The sequence below is a fragment of the Bufo bufo genome, chromosome 1 (assembly GCF_905171765.1).
Source record: "Bufo bufo chromosome 1, aBufBuf1.1, whole genome shotgun sequence".
NCBI lineage: Eukaryota > Metazoa > Chordata > Amphibia > Anura > Bufonidae > Bufo > Bufo bufo.
In genome coordinates this window covers 21,698,155-21,719,550 of record NC_053389.1, presented here as the reverse complement: position 1 = coordinate 21,719,550, position 21,396 = coordinate 21,698,155, and the positions used below count along the sequence as shown (strand labels likewise).

Here is a 21,396-nt window from a genome sequence, read left to right as displayed (position 1 = left end):
GAGAGACCACACCCATGGAGCAGACAGAGAATTAACTCCTAATAGGAATACAGGGGAGTTAACCCATACAGAACCACAAATAACACAGGAACAGAACTTCAGCGAGGAGCGCCGAATGAGCAAGAACGGAAGGTCACAGTCAAAGGTAACGACTGTGACATATTATTTAGCAAGGAAAATACATGATTCAAATTGGAATTATACAGTACAGTTTCCTTCTGGGAATAGGGCCCAGTGTGGAAGATTAGGTGCTTTTTATCAACCTAAGGAGCCAGGAATAGATTCAGAGGAAGAAATAGAAAGCATTAAGGGAGATGGGGCAGCAAACATTAGTATAGATCTCAAGAAACAGCATATTAATCATAAGTTCTGTGGCCCACTTTTACATTACAAGCTTGTCACTAACGATGATAATCATCAACCCTGGTGTTTGTATCAGGATACTACAATGTTAATTTCAATTGTTGATGCACTAATTAGGAGGAACCAATTTCTATTAGCTGATGATGTTATATAGTATGTGGTAACAAGTGGCTTCCAAAGGGAGCTGGAGGAGCTTGTACTCTAGATAGACTTGAACTGACCACTTGGACATGGAAACCTGAGGACATCCCTTATCAGCATTTGCCCAGACATATGCTGGCAAGAAGGAGTGCGCCTGTTATACCTCACATGCCTGAGAAACCTCATTTTAAGCACCCGACTAAACTGATTCATGCTGAACCCCGAACGATAGAAAAGGTAGGAATGTACATCCCACTAATGAGTACCTATTTTCTGTCTTCTGGAATACTCAAAAATGCTAGACAAATTGATGATCTTCGTGAATTATTTGATAACATCACAGACTATTTGTTTGATGGTGTAGAAGTAAATTCAGTATATTTTAAGCAGCTGATCATTGTCACAAATCAGCATGCAGTGGTGTTAGATCAGGGATGTCAAACTCGTGGCCCTCCAGCTGTTGCAAAACTACAACTCCATCATGCCTGGGCATACTACAGCTATCAGGGAATGCTGGGAGTTGTAGTTTTGCAACAGCTGGAGGGCCATGAGTTTGACATCCATGTGTTAGATTATCTTACAGCAGCCCAAGGAGGGTTATGTCAGATAGTGGGTTCTCCATGCTGTCATTACATGGATCCACACAGGTATATTTAGGGTATCGCAAGATCTACAGCAAGCCAAACAATTAAAAGAGGGGTTCCGGAATATACATCTGTCACCTCCTGAGTAGAGATGGCCTTGCGGTTCGTCCAGCGGTCGTTTCGTGGCGAACTTTGCTTGTTCGCGATTCGCTGAATGGGCGAAACATATGGCGATGTCCGCCGGCGCCATATTCTTTTACATTGTGAAGAACTTTGACCCATGACACATCCATCAGGTGGTACAGGACAGCCAATTGAGACGTTTCAGCACATGGACACACCCCCTACCTTATAAATAAACCTGTGAAACACAGAGAGAGAATGCACCAAACGGATATGCCACTGGCTATACTGGCTAGTCATAAATGCAGATATTAAAAGCTGAGACTTTCGCCAATATATTTCTGTCAGGAAAATATCGAAGCCCATCATGCACCACGTCACGGTCACTCAGCATGGCAGAGGGTCCTACCACTACGCTAACTATGGTGTGAACGAGGTCTGAAGGTGATGTAATCCAGCTCACAGCCAAGCTTCCACACAACCGCCCAGCAGGACAACTAGTGCAATGTGAACAAAGCCAGACTGTGAGCCACACCCATATCAGACCATGTGATGGAGGCTAACAGGTGCAAAAGAGTGTTAGAATGCCAGGTAAAGGCACATACACTACATATCAAACAAGACAAAAACACAGAGATATAGTGGCAATTCTGGAGGAGCTGCTCAACCACTAACACTGTAGCGTGTTTTTCATTGGGGGAGCAGCCCCACCGCATGTGGACCGCAGCAAACGACTATCCCAAGCAAAATATGCATACAATGGAGGATGTCGGCGCGCTCCACATGCACCACAAAAGCACCCTACACAAAAATGTAGGAAATAATCATATGAAACACAGAGAGAGAATGCACCAAACGGATATGCCACTGGCTATACTGGCAAGTCATAAATGCAGATATTAAAAGCTGAGACTTTCGCCAATATATTCCTGATCTGGCCGCCATTTTACATTCAGTCTTTTGCCAGTGTAGGGAGAGGTTGCTGTGTGGAGCAGGGACAGGCTGTTAGGGACACCACATGCTAGCTAATAGGGCCACAAAAGTCCTTTTAAGGACTAGTATAGGTGTGCTATCGAAAGGTGTGATATACTGACGGGTGCGATATACTTATAATATACTTTCTAACATAGAAAGTATATTATAGTGCAATTGTATTGTGCAGCAGTTGTGTGCGGTTCTGCTGCGATTCTGCAGCCACACAGATTACCAAACGCTATTGGAACAAATAATTTCTACTGGTGTGATTTACCAATAATATGGAATCCTTCAAAAGAAACCTAAAAACCCACCTCTTCAGACAAGCCTACAACCAGTGACCCTGCTCCCTCCATACCGCCATGACCAACTTCACTCTCACCTACTGTGTCCTTCTCCCACACCATGTAGATTTTAAGCCCTCACGGGCAGGGCCCTCTCTCCTTCTGTACCAGTTTGTAACTCGTCTTGTTTATGCTTAGTGCAATTATCTGTATTATGTATGTACACCCCTTTTCATATGTACAGCGCTATGGAATAAATTGCGCTTTAATAATAAATAATAATAATAATAATAATAATAATAATATACTTTCTATATAGTGCATTTGGGTAGTGCAGCATTTGTTTGTGGTTTTGCTGCATTACCCCAGCTACACAGAGTGCCAAACACTATAGGAACAAATAATTTCTACTGGTGTGATATACCAGTTGCCCCCCCCCCCCAAAAAAAAAACTGATTGAAGCAGGGGTGTCATATACCAATTATATACTTCCTGTATAGTGCATTTGGATAGTGCAGCATTTGTTTGCAGTTTAGTGGCGTTACCTCAGCTACAGATAATGACAAACGACATTGGAACACATCATTTCTACTGGTGTAATATACCAGTTGCCCCCCTCAAAAAAAATGTGAAAAATAAAGTGACCTACAGTAAAAATTTTATCCATTGACCGCATAATGTACCTTGAGCCACATAATCACAATTGTTTTTATGTCAGGTGAATGCCTAATTTTTTTTAAGGGCCCGTACTCCTGTGGCCTAAATTGAAATTTTTCTAGGCTCCAGCAGGGCACATTTCAGAGAATTTCCCTTTAAGACGCATAAAAATGTCCCCTGATTAAGATACATATATTTTGTTGGAATTTTTGTCATTGATCCCCCTCTAGTATGTCACTGTCTATGTTGTGAGACTATTTGTGCACTTCTACTAAGTATTTGGTGGCTGCAAATATGAGCTGAAGGTTTTTCAGGTTCGCCTGCCATTAAAGTGAATGGGGCCCGCTGCGTTCGCGAACCGTCTTGGCCGATGTTCTTCCATCACTACTCCTGAGCTTGCATTGCCTGATTGGCTATCATGGCTCAATCCCCTTAATTGGTTTCGTGAGATAGGCGGATGGATTTCAAGGTTATTCCATATGTTACTGCAAGGATATTTCCTTATTTTATTGATTTTTGTTTTTGTTAAACTTTTCTTACTGATTCTTCGAAAAATACTAAAGTCCAAATGTTTTGCAGGAAATCCTAAGGCAACTACTGTGATTAAAACCAAAGACACTGCCGCACAAGTTATGATCATGATGACTCCACCCTCATCGTCCTCCGCTGCAACAACTACAGTTGTGACCTCAGTTTCAGACTTGTCTACACCAAAATACAGTTGTACCTACTGCGGACAGAAGGCTGTGGAGAATTTGATTAATTGCATTTATTGCTGGACTCCATTGTAAAACCAAAGGACTAATGATCAACTGGTTGACCTGATTTCTCATAGTGTTCTTCCCCAAGATCGATTCCACTAGTTATATAGGTATAAATAGGCAAGATAGATAGTGGAGATGGTTTAAAAAGTAGGATCTTCTGGATGGATGCTGGTCATCACACAATTTGCAAGAATTAGTATTATTTCACTTTGTGTAAGTAAGAAGGTTCTCTAAAACTGTCTTCCTCCAGTAGGGAGGTAAGGAGATCTATACAGCCCGTAGAATAATGATAAAAAGAGGGGAGTAATGTGAGCGTAATGAGGTCATTGTCAACATTATACTCATATAATGAGTATAACATAAATTATTATATTATACATATATTCATATAGATGAACCTTATTTCTATAATATGTATATCCTCTGTGAAGTTTATCATTTATTCCACTTTTTCAAACCAACTTGGCCTTAGAACACATTCTGAAGGCCACCTGTAATTGTGCTGTAACATGAATATTTGTGAGGAAAAGGGAGTATTTCATCCAAATTGGAACAAGAAGTTTGAGAAATATGTAGTGTGAGCAGATATATAACAATGTTCTTAGGGATTCTAGGAAATATTTTCTATATAACTGATCCAGATGGTTGGTATACGTGTCCAAATTGGATCCAGTTTTAGAGAACTGATTTTTTACCTAGATTCTTGTCCAAATGAACTTTTACCCAGTTTTAAAACTACAAGATATTGCCAATATGTTATCACATGCAATTATGTAATGCGCCACGTTTGATTTTTAAGTATTGTAACCGCCGTGAAACACCCAGTTACTTCCATTATCATAAAGGTATAATAATAAAGTATTTTGGGGTGGTCTCTCAGATCTCCTAAGATACAGCAACTATGTCTGTGTCTCAGTGTCGGACGATTTAATTATTTAATTACTTTGTACCTGAAAATTGAACTACTCTGACACAGGTAAGATTCCATTTATGAATTTTTTTAATTCAGCGAATTGGACCCAAAACGAATTTCAGCAAAGTTTTAAAAAATTAGATTCGTCAGCTTAGCCGAAATTTGACAAGAAATTTGATTTGTTACGAATTAATTTGTAACAAATCACTATGCTAAAACCCTATTCAGACTGTCAATCAATGGGACAATTTTTAATGTCCACTCAGACAGAAGTGCATCCATCTAATAGCCATAAAAACAGAGGAAGTCCGCTCCTCTCTTGCGTGGAAAAGACCTGCTGGATGACCTGCGCTGAGAGGGATGAGCATCGGACTGCTTTGTATGAGCAAGTGGATGAGGTGAGTATTTTGTTTCTGTTCTTTGTAAGACAACTCTAGCCACCATTTTAGGAAAAATGATTTATTATCAGGAAGCACAAGGAAATTCGGCTTTATGACCAATCAAATTTTTCCTAAACTTCGGATCGAATTCCACTTTAGATGCTTCAATTCATTCAACACTATTCATGTATTAGAAAACCCACATTATAGCAAAAAGCCACCATGTTGTTATTCCCCGCAAAAAGGTACACTGCTATAGTAACACCCATGGTTATCACTATGAATTGTCCTTAGAGACGTTAGCATGTGATGGACGAACATCGACTGGGACAGTTTGCGAACGCTTTCGCGTGAACGCGATCAAATGTTCGTGAACCGCAAGTTCGCGGCGAGCCCCATTCCCTTTAATGCCAGGCGAACCTGAAAAAACTTGCAGCCACCAAATACTAATAATAAGTAGAAGTGTACAAATAGTCCCACAACATGGACTGTGAAATACTAGAGGGGGATCAATGACAAAAATTCCAACAAAAAATATGTATCTTAATCAGGGGACATTTTTACGCATCTTAAAGGGAAATTCTGTGAAATGTGCACTGCTGGAGCCTAGACATTTTTTATTTTAGGCCACAGGAGTACGGGTCTTAAAAATCAGGCATTCACCTGACAAAAGAAATTGTGATAATGTTGCTCGAGGTACATTATGCAGTAACTTTTTTCACTTTTTTGGGGGGCAACTGGTATATCACACCAGTAGAAATTATTTGTTCTAATGGCGTTTATCACTATCTGTAGCGAGGTAACGCAGCAAAACCGCAAACAAATGCTGCGATACCTAAATGCACTATATTGAAAGTATATTATTGGTATATAACACCCCTGCTTTAATTAATTTTTTTGGGGGGCAACTGGTATATCACACCAGTAGAAATTATTTGTTCCAATAGGGTTTAGCACTCTGTGTGGCTGCAGTATCGCAGCAGAACCGCAAACAACTGCTGCACAATACAAATGCACTATAATATACTTTCTATGTTAAAAAGTATATAAGTATATCACACCCCTCAGTAAGTCACACCTATCGATAGAACACCTATACCAGTCCTTAAAGGGATTTCTGTGGCCCTATTAGCTAGTGTTTGGTGTCCCTAACAGCCTGTCCCTGCTACACACAGACACTTACACTGGCAAAAGACTGAATGTAAAATGTCGGGCAGATCAGGTCTATTTATAAGGTAGGGGGTATGCCCATGTGCTGAAACATCTCAATTGGCTGTCCTGTACCACCGGATGGATGTGTCATCGGTCAAAGTTCTTCACAATGTAATTGAATATGGCATTGGCGGACATCGCCATATGTTCGCATGTTCGGCAAACCGCAAAGGAGCAAAGTTCGCTGTGAAAAGACCGCCGGGAAACCGCAAGGCCATCTCTAGTTAGCATACATTTGGAACAACTAAATTTATAGAGGGGTCCACAATTTAGGATTTTCATCTACTAATTGAAACCCCAATGAAGCACGTCCACACATTACAACACAGGTTTTTAATGAAACATCAATGAGATGTGTACATTTTGTTAGTTCCCCAGTGGTGGTATCATTTCAGCGTGCTTGTTTGACAGATGTTTAAAAGGGTTTTTTGAGACTTTAGTTCTGATGACCTATCCTCAGGATAGGTCATCAGTATTCCATTGGTGTTGGTCTGACACCCGGGACCCCCGCTACCCACGCTGATCAGCTGTTTGAGAAGTCACCCTTCCCTGCTTACCAAGCACAGCTCTGTACATTGTATAGTGGTTGTACTTGGTATCACGCTCAGATCTATTCAACTCAATGGAGCTGAGCTCCTCCTAGGCCAAGTGACAGATGACCGTGTCATCACTGGCCCAGTAAAAGCAGAGGAAAGCCGTGGCGCTCACAGGAGCACTGGTGCCTTCTCAAACATCAGGACCCCCCCAATCAGATTCCGATGGCCTATCCTGAGGAAATGTCATCAATATTAAAATCTTTACTATGTAAGACCAGCTTCATCCACTGCCTACAAAGGGTAGTGATGAGACAATATACACTTTCATTACAGGTAGTAAAGCAAGAATCTGTTGTCGGGGGTGTGGCCTGAGCATGGTCGTGTGAGCAGCTAATGTTCTGAGCTCCCGGACCCTGGGCCCGATTACCTGCATTTATCATCCATGCTGTGATCTGCATCTTATCAGAAGGGTATGGTGAGACGATCTGGATGTCGAGGGACCCGCTTTGTCCCGGCGGAACCGCAGATATCGCGATATTTTTCCCCACAACAGTCTCTAGCTTCACCCTCCGGCGCTTCCAAGATGGCGCCGATGGAGGGGACGGAACCGGCCGCGGCAGAGCAGGCGCAGTACTTACAAACACAAACCCCGGTTCACCTGCTCCCGGGATCTCTTGCCTCTTCCTGAGTGCACTTTGGTGTGGAAATGATGGTGCCCAGTGCGGAATCATTCTCCTTCACACAGGGCACGTGGGCCCCGCAGCATCCGGCCTCTTCACACTCTGCAGCGGTACCTGGGAGCGCGGGATTCATGATAAGATCGCCGCCTGTCTCTCCGGGTCACACAACGATGTGTGCACTGCCGCCCTCATCTCTATCTCCTCTCACAGGTATGTTGGGGAGCAACCTCCAGATGACATCTATCCCTGCTGCAGAGGGCCCCTAGTCGCCGCTTCCGCGGCCCAAACCTGATGAAGCCCCCACCTTGGCCCTAATGGAAGCCTTACCATCCATTGCTTCGAAGGCAGCATTAAACCCAGCAGGAGACACCACTAATGGGCAGCAGTCGCCGCAGGATATGCCAGCTACCCCTGCTATCTTTCGCACTCAAACGGCCACAGAAGCCTCTGATTCCTCGTCCTCTACCTCCTCTTCTCCTAGCAAGAGCTCTAAAAGACCTAAATTGAGAGACATCTGGTCGCTGCTTAGCTCTCTTCCTACTAAATCGGACTTAGAGTCGATGCTATTGAAGCTTGAAGCTAAACAGGACAAAGCCATTGCATCCGTTAAAGCCGATGTTAGCGCAATTTCCACTAAATTGACCTCCCAGGAACAGGTTTCTAATTCTCTGGACTTACGCCTGACGCAGGTTGAGGCGAGCTTGTCATCTCAGCAAGCCCTAAACAGACACTTGTTACTCCAACTTGATGACCAGGAGAATAGAGGGCGCCGTAATAATATTAAACTGCGAGGGATCCCAGAAGACATCCAACCTTTAGAATTGCGTAAATCAGTGTTGGCCATTTTTAACACCATCCTCGACAGACCGGAAGAGTCCGAGATTGAATTAGACAGGGTCCATCGAGTCCTGGGACCCTGACGAACAGGAGCCTCCAACCCACGGGATGTGCTTTGTCGCCTTCATTTTTTCAGAGAGAAAGAGGAACTGCTACAGAGAGCCTGGAGGCTAGGTCCGGTACCTTTTGCAAATTTTCAAATCCACATCTTACCGGACGTCTTCAGGAGAACCTTGATGATGAGGTGTGCTTTGAAACCGATCCTTCAAGTTATCACTGAGGCGGGGACCTCGTATTGATGGGGTCATCCCTTCCACCTGATTGTTCGCAAGAACGGATCCACGTTTGCCCTTCACACGCCGGACCAGGCCGAGGACATGTTCCGTTTTCTGGACATTCCGGTTCTACCCATGCTGAACTGGTTGGACATTCCGATTCTAACTTCCTTGGCTGTTGCCTCTTCTAGCATCCAGGGTTATGGTGACGGTCGGGCTATGTCTCGTGAGATGCACGTGGGGGGGCAAGAGCGTACTCTCCGGTCAGCTTCGGATTAGTTGGCTTGTGAGAGGTCTTGAAGGCCTCCCTTAACATGGCAAATATTAGGCTCTCCTGGGGCCCTGATGTGGGTTTACTGTGCTCCAGCTCTCTCACCCCTGTTGTGAGGGTTTAACGTCATTGTTTAATTATTGTCATGTTGCATTTGTTGACCACGCAGATTTCTACGACCCGGGTCCAGGGTCGGGGATGCATTTTTTGATTGCTCTCCCTTTCTCCAACTAGGTCAGCGAATCTTGGTCGACTCCTTTTGGGTTTCCCAAGACTCGCATAGTGGGGGTTTTTCCCACCTTTTTCTGTGGAGGTTGACTCCGCAGGTTTTGTTTCACCCTCTCTGGAGTACCCGGATTGGGTTAGACTGTAAAGTCTTGCTGTGTTTTTGTTTACCTGTTTGTTGGTCTGTCTTGTTTTTGCCTTCCCTCTTGTTTCTCCCGCTTGTTATTGTTATTGTCTTACTCTCTCTTTTTTCTTTGCAGATTGAATCCATGACTACTATCCAGTTTGCATCTATCAACGTTAATGGGCTGAACACCCCTGAGAAGCGTTCCTCCATTCTCCGGCTCCTATGGAGTAAGAAGGTTCAGGTAGCTTTTATCCAAGAGACCCACTTCCGTAGGGATGCTATGCCTTCGCTTAAATCTCCTAGATTCCCTGATACCTATCACAGCTGCTTTTCAGGGTCCAAGTCAAGGGGAGTGAGCATACTCATAGCCAGATCAGTTCCATGGGAATTTCTGGATGCACGTACAGACGACAATGGTCGTTTTCTGTTTCTTAAGGGACGGCTAGCTGGACAGTTGTACACCCTTGCAAATGTTTACCTACCCAATACCAAACAACTCAAGGCCCTAACTGGGATTCTGTCTCGTTTGTATGACTTTTGCGGAGGGCACCCTGTTGGTTGGGGGAGATCTCAATGTGGCTTTGGAGCCTGTGGTTGATGTCTTGCACACTCCTACCTCCGGGGTATCAAAAAGCTTCTTCACACACATCAGTTAGTAGACATATGGCGGGTACTGAACCCTGAGGTCAAAGACTTCACGTTTTACTCAGCAGCGAGGGACACTTACTCTAGACTAGACTATTCTTTACTGAGACATTCAGCGGTGTCCCTCCTGAATTCGTCAGCAATAGACCCGATGACCTTTTCAGACCATGCGATGCTTCATGTTTCTTTGAAGTCCCCTCTCCACATTCCGAAGTCTTTGCAGTGGCGATTGAATGAGTCCCTACTGCAGGATTTTGTAGTAGCTCAAGAGGTTCACACAGCGATCTCTCAGTACTTTGAAACTAATCAAAGTGATGATATATCGCCTATCACGGTGTGGGCAGCCCACAAATGTGTAATCCGTGGGGAGCTCATCAAGCATGGAGCGAGACGGAAAAAAGAAAAGGCAGCTGAAATATCTCAGCTTCTAGCGGAAATTATTAACCTCGGCCCATAAAAAATCCCATGCGACTGCTGCGCGCGCTTCCCTCCTCCTGGCCAGAAGTAAGCTTAAAGGGATTCTGTCACCAGGTTTCACCCCTGTCAGCTAAACATATGCTGATGTTCAGGGCCTCATCAGGATTCCTAATGTGGGCTTCTAAATGTGATCCGTAGCCTTATTTTGCTAAAAAACAGGTTTTACTAACCTGTCACTCAAAGAAATAAGGTGCCCAAGGGGATGTCAAGGGATGCAAGGTGCCGGCCGCACCCACCGCCGTTCGTGCCCAGCGCCGCCTTTCCAGACTTCTGCACCGCCTCCTAATCCTCTGTGCCGCCTCTCGCTCTCCCTCCACCCCCCTCCTCCTGCTGTAAGATATCGCGCGTGCGCACAGGGCAAATGTGGACCTCAAATTTTTCGCTAAAATTCTGGCCACACGTCTGGTCCCACTGCTATCTGAACTCATACACAATGACCAGGGTTTCATTCCGTCGCGGGAAGCGAAAGATAACACTACGCTAGGACCCGAGGCACCCCACTTTGTCTTTTATCTACTGACGCTGAAAAAGCCTTTGACAGGGTGGGGTGGCCTTGGTTGTTCGCAGGGCTGCGCTATGTAGGAATTACAGGTCCTATGGCGACATGGATCCGAGCTTTATATGAGTCTCCGTCCGCAGCCAAGAAGGTAAATGGTGTGCTTTCTTCATATTTCGCGATCCGGAATGGGACCCGCCAGGGATGCCCCTTTCCCCACTTATATTCGTGCTTACTTTGGAGCCACTCTTGAGGTCAATACGACAGAACCCGAATATTTCGGGACTTTCTGTGGAGGGCAGGGAATTTAAGATTGCGGCATATGCGGATGATTTATTGTTCACGCTTACTAACCCCAGGATCTCCTTTCCGAACCTGATGTCGGAATTCCACACATTTCACGACCTTTCTAACTTAAAAATCAATCTTCAGAAATCAGAGGCCTTGAATATATCACTACCGGATACTCTCCTATCCGATATGGTCACATCCTTTCCATTCAAGTGGGTTTCCGGGGCAGTGAAATACCTGGGCACCTATATCCCCTCAGATCTGAAAGAGGTATTCCAGAGAAATTATACCCCTCTCAGAGATCGGATCAGAGAAGATCTTAAGCGGTGGTCGAAAGGCCTTCACACATGGTTTGGAAGGTGTGCTATTTTCAAAATGAACGTCCTTCCACGTGTATTATACCTCTTTCAGACCCTTCCCATTAGACTCCCAGCTAGCTTCTTTGATAGGATCCACAGTGATCTATTCAGATTTATCTGGGTGAGGGGCAGTTCGAGATTGGCTAGATCCCTCTTACACGTTCCAAAGGACAAAGGACGGTTGGGCGTACCAGACTTACGTAAATATTACTCTGCCTCCCTGCTTCAAAGGATTGTAGACTGGTGTCGGCACGCACAGTACAAACAGTGGGTATCTATCGAACAACTGTACTCGAGCTCTCCTCTAGCCTCCCTGCCCTGGGTAGATCAGAAACTCACGTCAGCTCTCTCTAATCATCCCACAATAGGGCCCACCATTGCAGAATTTCATAAGGTCAAAGAATGTCCCTTGATCTCACCCTCTCCGATGCTCCCAATTCTAGGAAATCCCGGCTTTCCGGCGAGTTGTCGGGGTGGTCCGTTTCTGCAATAGGGCGTTAATGGTAGGTCTCGCTCCCCTTTTTTTAGAACCTCGGGCAGATGGCTTACGTATGACGAGTTACAGAATTTGATGGATCCTTGTCCCCTGGGATCTTGGAGATCTAGACAACTGGCACATTTCCTCTCTTCAATTCCGGCTTCCGCAGGGTATGACAGGTCACTTACCGTATTTGAGAAAGCATGTGTTGGCTCGGGCGCATATAGACATTCCCTATCTGAGGGCTATCAGACATCGGTGGCTCCTAGACAGGACTATCTTCCCCCTTATGCAACGAAGTGGTCGTATGATTTGGGAGTTGAGATCCCCCCTGATCATTGGCCCAAACTGTTCAGCCTGCTCTACAAGTCATCCATTGCGAGTAGATTCCAGGAAGCGGGGTATAAGATTATGTCCAGATGGTATTATGTCCCAGTCAGATTACAGAAAATGTTTCCATCCGCGTCCCCAGCTTGCTGGCGCTGTGACTCAGCCCTGGGCTCGATGCTACACATTTTCTGGGATTGCCCCAGACTCAGTCTATTCTGGCAGTCGATCCATAAAGCACTGTCCTTAATTTTTCAGTTTTCAATCCCGAACGCTCCTGGTTTTTTCCTATTATTTATATCGGATCTACCAATGAGCGTGCTTCGCAAGTCTTGTCTGTGCTCTTTGGTGATTGCGGCTAGGTCTTGTATCCCTGCGAGGTGGAAATCCTCTTCGTCTCCGACAATTGGCTGCTGGATTCAAAAGGTAGAGGAGATCCGGAGAATGAAGGAACTTACTTCGCAGCTGCGATCTAAACATAAAGCTTTTCTGGATGCTTGGGCCCCTTGGTTTGCCTTTCAGGACTCTCAGGATTTTCAGAGACTATTGTCGTGAGAAATTAGATGACTCACTCTGCACCCTTTTATGCTTCCCCTCCCCCTCCCTCCTGTGGTACCTGTTCGTCAGTGTTTTATCTGTGTCTAAGTGTAAAAGTTGAGATCTGTTTTATGTGTTTGTTTGTTCTCAATTGTCATTAATAATATATGGAAGATAAGTCCTTCTTGATCATTTTCATTTATGGCACAAGGAATGTCTTTTTTTCAGTGCTTTCTTGCAGTATGCATGCGCATACTGCAACTACTCCTCTATTTTGTAAGCTCAAGGTATGATCTTGACCTCTCATTTTAATGTTATGTTTTTGTAATATGCTAAGTACTTGGGCTACTTTCCTGATGCACTTTATGTTTTTCGTTTATATTTAAATAAAGAATAAAAAAAAATAAAAAAAAGAATCTGTTATCCCTTCCAGTCTTGAGGGTAGCTTGTTTGGCCACTAGGTGTCAGCACCGGACTGTATTACACCTGGGGGCATGCTAACGAGCGCGCACATAAATAATGATAACACAAGTGAACTCCGCAGTGCTGGAGGGATTTATTTCTCAATACATTTAAAAAATGATTGCTGAAGAGATATTGATGCAAAATTTCGTAGATCACATTGGGCAGCACGGTGGATCAGTGGTTAGCACTGGTGCATTGTAGCGCTGGGGTCCTAGGTTTGAATACAACCAAGGACAACATCTGCATGGAGTCTGTATGTTCTCCCCATGTTTGTGTGGGTTTCCTCTCAAACCAAAAGACAGTCTGATAGGGAACTTAGATTGTGAGCTCCATTGGGGACAGCCCGATGCTAATCTCTGTAAAGTGCTGCAGAATATGTCAGCGCTATATAAGTGTGTAAAATAAATATAAATAAATAAACTTCATTAAAATAGAAAAAAAAAGCAAAGGTCTCATGTGTCATATCCAATATGCTATCCGTGTGACAACCATGTTGCATCCATTTCATTTTTTTATTTTTTTATTGTGGACTTGGGGGAGATTTATCTAAACTGGTGTAAAAGAAAACTGGCTTAGTCGCCCATAGCAACCAATCAGATTCCAACTTTTATTTTCCAAAGGAGCTCTTAAAAATGGAATATGATTGGTTGCTATGGGCAACTAAGACAGTTTCCTTTACACCAGTTTGATAATTCTCCCACGTTGACTTCAACGGGTCCGTGGTCCAAATTTTGCGGCCAAGTATAGGACATGTACCCTTTTGCGGAATGGACATACATCATCTCTGTGTTTTCTGCACCTTTTTGTCCGTTTCTCAAAGACAGAACATGTCTAGTGTTGAGTGAGGCGAAGCATTTGAAGCGGAATTCGGTCTGATGTTTAGGAAAACTTTGATTTACAGCGAATACAAATTTCCTAACGCTTTGTGGTAACAAATCAGTTTTTCCTAAAATGACGGCTGCACGTGTTATAAAGTAAAAGTAAGAATCCCTGGAACGATGGACCACTCATAATGCCGTGCAGCCAGCCCCTCAGATGTCAATGCCCTATAAAAGCCTCATCCCGCACGGTCTCTGCCATCCTCCTGTGAGCTGCGCTTAGGGAGAGATGTAGCAAACATTCATGCGCTAGGGACAGCGTTGCGAAAAATGATTAATGGAAGAATGTTGGAGAGGGAGAGTGCAGGGAGACTGCAGGGACAGTGCAGAGAGATTTATTCTGCATGTGTTTTATTTATTTATTCATATATTTACTTATTCCTACTTCAGCCATATACTAAGATATGTAATTCAATACCAATAATATGGAAGCCTTTATTATTTCACTGCCAGCGTGCCAACCGATATGATTCAGGACTTTATGATGACCATCGTCATCTTTTGCTGGCTTTACTTCTTCCACATCCATCAAAGTCTCAATGTCCAAAAAAAAGTCATTAAGGGGGGCGGAGCTAGCACCGCAGCCGGACGGTTATGTGAAGTGCTGCTCTCCTGCTGAATTAACCCTAAATCTTGTCTATACAGCTCTACTGGACATCAAAATGGTCAAAATAGGCAGCCAAAAGTCCTCTGACCAAACGAGCCACGTCCGATCCTCCAGCCAACCCGGAGACATGGACCGTTTTATTAAAAAAGCGGCAGCGATCGCGATGAGCAAAGATTCTAAGATGGCGCCCGGCACTCCAAGAGGAGGCACCGCAAGGCAATTGAGAGAGATATCCGACTCAGAGGGGGTAAGAGATGAATCCCCGATACTGACAGGCTCCCTATCTCCCGATCCTACCTCAAAGAGGCTCTGGCAGATGCCCTAGGTCCCCTCAGCCAAGATCTCTCTTCTATTAAAGAAGATATCCGCCATATTGGCAGACGTGTGGAGACCTTAGAGGAAAATCAAGCGATTATCATATCGCACCAAACGGAGTCGGATAATAGTTTGACCGAGTGCCAGAACCACCTTAACTCCCTGTATTCAGCTATTGAAGATCAGGAAAACAGAAATAGAAGAAACAACTTACGTTTCCATGAGATACCGGAGACCGTCTCTCCAATAGACATTCCGCAGGCGGTCATACAGATATGCCTCCAGGTCCTGGGACCAGATTCCGTCCATGAGGTGATAATAGAGAGGGCCCACAGTGCCCTTCGCCCGAAACCACAGCCTTCAGAGCCCCCCCGCGATGTTATATGTAAATTTTTACATTTCCCGGTTAAAGAAGCCATTATGTCCGGGGCTAGGCGTGCTGAACCCTTGAGATGGGAAAACAACAACATCTGCGTTTTCCAAGATCTGACCCAATCAACCCTGAAGAAACGCAGGTCCCTGAAGCCACTGACGGAATGGCTCCGACAGCATAACATCACTTACCGCTGGTCCTTTCCGTTTGGGCTGTCGTTCCCATATGAAGGACGTCGCTTCAACATCACCTCCTTCGCTGACCTGGACAAAATATATGCCCAACTAAAAATCTCCCCTCTGGAAATAGAGAACTGGGAGACAGTCCAAAATCTATCTTCCCTGCCACCTTTACCCACGGTATCCCCATGGGAAACACTGCGCACCCCAAAAATGCAGAAGAATAAGAGAGGATACCCGGCGGCGACTCCTAAGAGACTGTCGTTGCCAGATAAATGGGATCTCTTACTACTCCAGGTCCCTGACCTTTTCACACCAGTAGTACTAGCCTTAGAGGGTTTTTTCTACCTACCTCTATGAAATTTTGTCTATTCCCCCCACTGTCCTCATTGTTGCTGTTAATTGAGCAAAATTGCCCAAACATCAATACTTCATTGGAGCTTACATGCAAGCTCTTGTTTTGTTCCCTGTTATGTTTATTCTTTTTGTACTCTAGCAGGTATATTATTCTAATGACTACCCTGAATTACTTTTACAGTTACAACCGCAGTTGTGAGAGGTCTCTTGTGCAACCCTACGCGCTCCTATTTGTAACTCAACTCCTTCAAGCAGCAGCTAAGTATACCCTAATTCCTACTCTAACCCCCCCCTCCTCCCCCCACGCCTTTTATGGAACAATGGCAGATATCCACTTGATTTCATATAATGTTAAAGGGTTAAGATCGCCCTCAAAAAGATGTAAAATCTTCTCCCTATTAAGGAAGGAGAAAGGCTCTGTGATTTTCTTGCAAGAAACTCACTTTAAGCATAACCACTATCCTAACCTCTCATATGCCAAATTCCCCAATTGGTACCACTGTGGTGCTGGGGGTGCTGCTTCAAGGGGAGTGAGCATAGGGTTCCACAAGGACTTCCCTTTCACCTTCCTTTCCCTAGACCCTGAGGGCAGGTATCTTATCCTCAAGGGTAAGATTGGCCAGCAGACCTACACCTTGGTCAATTTGTACGCCCCCAATTCTGGTCAGATTGATTGGTTCCTTTCCCTCCTGAAACTTGTAGAGATTCATATGGAAGGCTCTCTAATACTAGCGGGAGAATTTAACCTAACCCTCAACCCCTTTTTAGACTCCTCCTCAAAAAAATCCTTAGTCTCCTCTAAGGGTCTTAAATCCCTCCAGACTAAACTGTTCGACCTAGGTATTGTAGATGCATGGAGGTGTTTACACCCAAATGAGATGGATTTTTCTTTCTATTCCTCGGACAACAATTCATACACTAGAATCGATTATGTGTTTATTCCCAAAAACCAATTACAATTATGTAAATCGACCAAAATAGGAAATATTACTTTATCTGACCATGCCCCAATAACCTGTGATTTATTTTCACCCTCGGACCATCCCAGAGCCCCTAATTGGCGCCTTAATGAATCCTTACTGAGGGGATTCACGTGCCTAATTCACGTGCCTAAACCACACACAAGGCCCAGATTGCCTCCTTCCTGGAAGAATATTTTTTTCTTAATAAACTATCTGGGATGCCCACAAACCATACATCAGGGGTAAACTTATCAGCCTCTGCTCTTTCCTTAAGAGAGAATCTGATAGGAAACTAAACCTCCTCCTTTCCCGGATCCATTGCCTTGAAAAGGCTCACAAACAATCCCTTCTAGCCCTGCACCTGTCGGAACTCCTCTCCCTTAGATCAGAACTCAAAAACATCCTAAACGAACGATCAGCTAAGTTCTTTTTATCATCTCAGCAGAAGTTTTATGCGCATGGCAATAAGGCCTCAAAATACATGATCACAAGGATAAAACAGAGGAGGGAGTCCCGATACGTCCAGAGCATCAAAACCCCCCTGGGTACCCCTTTATATAAATCAGAAGAGATTGCGGAACAATTCCAGATTTTTTACAAATCCCTGTATAACCTCCCCCCTCAGGAGCTAACTTACACTGCTGAGGAAAAAATACCTCATATTTAATTTTTCTTAGACTCTCTTACCCTTCCAACCTTATCAACTACCCAAATAGACCTCCTTTCTAGACCATTTTCAGCCCCTGAACTTGAGGCAGCTATCAAATTAACCCCTAAAGGGAAATGTCCAGGCCTGGATGGCCTTCCAATAACCTACTACTCCTCCTTTAAACATATCCTTGCCCCCTATTTACTTCCAATATACAATTCGTCCTTAGGCGGTTCCCCAATTCCTGTAGATATGACCAGGGCTACCATTACCATCATTCCAAAAGCAGGAAAGGACCCTACCACCTGTTCAAACTACCGCCCCATCTCCCTCCTCAACGTAGATTTAAAACTACTAGCCAAAATGCTTGCCCTCCGTCTGAATAACCTTCTTCCCTCCTTAATCCACTCTGATCAGGTAGGCTTTGTCAAGGGCCGGGAAGGTAAGGACAATACCACCAAAGTGTTAGACGCCTTATATTATGCCTCCCTTAAGGCTACCCCTTTGATCCTGATTGGCACGGACGCTGAGAAAGCGTTTGACAGGGTTGACTGGTCTTTTATCCGTGCTACTGTCACGAGGGTGTCAAGAGCCACGCCTGACTCCGTTGTACCCGGGGTCAGGAGGTCGCAGCGGTTGGCTGCGCGTTCAATGTAATATAGGGCTGTTTCCTTGCGGTAGTTTTCTGGGTTTGCTTTGCAAACCCTTTTGGCTCACTCAGGGATCCGTAGCTCCTTCTCCTCAGCTGTTCCTTGTCCAGCACTCTCAAACCTCCTTATATTCCCCTCTCACACTTCTCTGGTTGCCAGATATAGAGCTTCCTGCCTGGACATCTATTCTGACCCTCTGGAGTTGTGTTGCTGTGTTCTCTGGTTGTTGATCCAGAACGCGACCCTCCGGATCCCTGTTGGACCTTTGTGTCTGTCCTCTCCCTGGTGTTTCCCCTTAGTTCAGTGGTGCGGACTAGCGATCCCACCGGCCCGTTCACTATCTAGGGCTCATTTCAGGGAAAGCCAGGGTTTAGGCACGTGATCGCCGCACGGGTGAGGAACCCGTCTAGGGACGTCAGGGCAGTCAGGTGCCAACTGCAAGGTGAGTCAGGGGTCACCACCTTACCCTCTCCCTTGGGCAAGGCTTTCCCTTTTTCCCTCCCTGTGTGTGACGCCGGTCATTACAGCTACTTTGCAAAAATTTTGAATCCCAGAACCCTTTATCAATTCAGTTTTCTCAATGTACATGCATTCCTCGGCGTCCGTGTCAGTCAATGGGATCCTCTCCTCCAGCTTCCCAATTAGAAATGGGACTAGACAGGGCTGTCCTCTTTTCCCCCTCCTCTTTGTCCTCATAATGGAGACACTACTACAAGCTCTGAGGCAAGAGGAAAATATTAGAGGCTAAAGAGTTAATGGGACAGAATTTAAATTGGCTGCTTTTGCAGATGATCTCTTAATAATCTCCACCAACCCTTCTAAATCCATGCCCGCGATACTTTCACTACTGAACCTATTTGGGTCTATATCAAACTTTTAAGGTAAATCCCACCAAATCCCAAGTCCTACACATGGGCCTCTCAGCGCGTCCCTTAACAACCTCAGATCTGCCTCCCCATTCAACTGGGATACCCAACAATTAACTTACTTAGGAGTTAAACTTACCCCTCATCTAGCAGACCTCTACGTGTTGAACTGTAAACCTCTATTGAAATCCATTATTGCCCAACTTGATTCACTCAACTTCCCATTCCTATCTTGGTTTGGTAGAAAAAATCTCCTTATGTCCCTAATAATGCCAAGACTAACTTACTTAATGCAAACACTCCCAATTGATATACCCAAAACTTTTTTCACCCTCTTAAATAAACATATTAGAAGGTTTATTTGGCATGGAAAGGCTCCCCGTATCTCTTTCGCCATGCTTTCCAAACCAAAGAGAGCTGAGGGAATAGGTTTGCCAGATCCTGAGATCTACATGAAATCCATTCTTCTATCCAGGTCTATTTATTGGATTAGATCTCCTCCCACCAAATCCTGGCTCACCCTGGAAAATTCCTTCCTGAACTCATCTCTAAGACCTCTCCTGTTGTCTGGCGAGCCCCTCCCCCTGGGAATGAGCTCTGTTCCCAACTCTATGATTAAAGCCACTATAAAAGCTTGGAAATGGTTTTTAACTATAGAAGAATCTCCTTCACTTCCCTCCCCACTATTACTGGTGAAAGATGTAGTAGCCCTGGCTCCTAAAGAACTCAGAGAATGCTTTCCCTACTCTTTAAGGCTCTCTGACATCCCTATAAGAGACTTAATAGACTCAGAAGGAACCTTATTTACGGATCAGAAAATATTTGAGATATTTAAAATAAAAACTTTTAATCCCATTCCTCTGAAATTTCTAAAGGAGGAGATTCTTAATTTCCACAAAAATACTTCACAGATGGGAGAACTCTCCTGGTTCGATAAACTATTAAGTAGTTCCCAATATCCACCCAAAATTATCTCCACTATTTATAAGAACTTAAAATCCCCAACCTCCAACTCCAAACCAGCTATAGTAGGCCTATGGGAGAGAGACTTACAACGCTCCTTGTCAAGCTCAGAAGTTTCTAGCATGTTGGTCGCCCCACACAGGATCTCCAGGTGTGCTTATACCCAAGAGAACAGTTATAAAATCTTTCTCGGTAGTATAAGACCCCAGATAAGACGTGCCTCTATAATAAAGATTCATCAGACCTGTGCTGGAGATGTAAAAAAGAAAAAGGCTCCTACTTTCATATCTGGTGGTCTTGTGGGACGATCACCCTGTGGTGGATAGAAATAGTTAAAATGATCAATACTATATGCCAAACTACCATTACCTGTTCCCCAGAACTTGTTCTGCTCACTCTAGGGATCCACAAAACCAACAAATATCAAGCATCTCTTTTCTCTCTCATGCTCGGAGCTGCTAGGCTATTGGTCCTGAAACTTTGGCTCACTCCAGACACCCCCAGTTTAGAGAGTTGGTATGCCAAAATTGATCAGATATACAGGCTTGAAGAAATTTCCAATTGGGAATTAAGGACGAGGTCCACTTTCCTTAATATCTGGAACCCCTGGAAAAAGTTCAGGCTATTTTCTTGAAACCCATTAAATTTGTACCTCACCCGCTTACTACTTGCTGATCTAATTATATGAGTGGTCGATTCCTTCCACCCTTCGTCTCTCCCTTCCTCCCTCCCCCACCCCTTGTCTAATACTTTATCCTTATATCTTTACTTCACTGTATACTGTTCTACCGCCATACATTAGACCTGCGAATCTTGCAACTTCTTATAGTGACTAAAGATGACTCTTTCTTTCTTACTTTAATTATGTAATTGTAATTTACATGTCATATTCACATATACCTGCAATGTTGAATGTTTTTTGTTTGTTTCAAAAACAAAAATAAAAATTGTCAATCAAAAAAAAAAAAAAAAGTCATTAAGATGCAGAGAGAGGAGGAGATGGATGTTCCTAATAACATATTCTCCTCGATATTAGATCATGTGGAAAAGGAGGAAAAGCAGATGGCCAAAGAAGGGCTCCCACCTGTAGGACAGGAGAGTGCTGGTGTTGGAGAAGTGGGTACAGCCCCTTTTTAAAGGTGTCGCATGGCCATTAAAAATGAAAAAGGACTATA

At 44.3% G+C, this 21,396-nt stretch overlaps 1 long non-coding RNA gene across 1 annotated transcript; it reads right to left on the bottom strand.

Annotated features, from left to right (window-relative positions):
- Positions 1 to 919: 919 nt before the first annotated feature.
- Positions 920 to 20,868, bottom strand: LOC120992285. The gene is made up of 3 exons (XR_005776955.1): positions 20,859 to 20,868; positions 4,367 to 4,371; positions 920 to 1,080 (listed from the first exon to the last, which is right to left on the bottom strand). It is a non-coding gene; the product is annotated as an uncharacterized LOC120992285 (long non-coding RNA).
- Positions 20,869 to 21,396: the final 528 nt, after the last annotated feature.